Consider the following 437-nt stretch of genomic DNA (forward strand, 5'->3'; position numbering starts at 1 on the left):
AGAACAACAGCTTATTAGCTGACTGCAAATTTAGCCATACCAGAAGAGTGACGAAATGTGACTATTTTTACACATTATCAGCAGTCCTTGAGTATGCCATTCCACTTCAAACGGTAACACACCACATTAAAGTTCAGGCTTAATTTGCGGAGGAGTTGGTTGCGGACCTGGACCCCATCCATAAAACATTGGGGTGGCTCCTCCCATACCGCTCCATGGAACCATAATTTGCTGCTGCTGAGAAGCACTAGAAGCAATAAAATAACAGTGCAACTGCAACTGTGTGAAACTTCTGAAGTAGAAATGTGAAAATTAGCACATATTGGTGATCTTGAAGAATAACGCATTTTGCTTTGCCACAATAGGAGGATGAGGGGGTCCCGAGAATCGTCCATGTCTTGAGGATCCTCGTCCCCCCAGGATCGCCCTTGTCGTGA

This window comes from Frankliniella occidentalis, unplaced genomic scaffold (assembly GCF_000697945.3).
Source record: "Frankliniella occidentalis isolate FOCC.00 unplaced genomic scaffold, Focc_3.1 Scaffold425, whole genome shotgun sequence".
Lineage (NCBI taxonomy): Eukaryota > Metazoa > Arthropoda > Insecta > Thysanoptera > Thripidae > Frankliniella > Frankliniella occidentalis.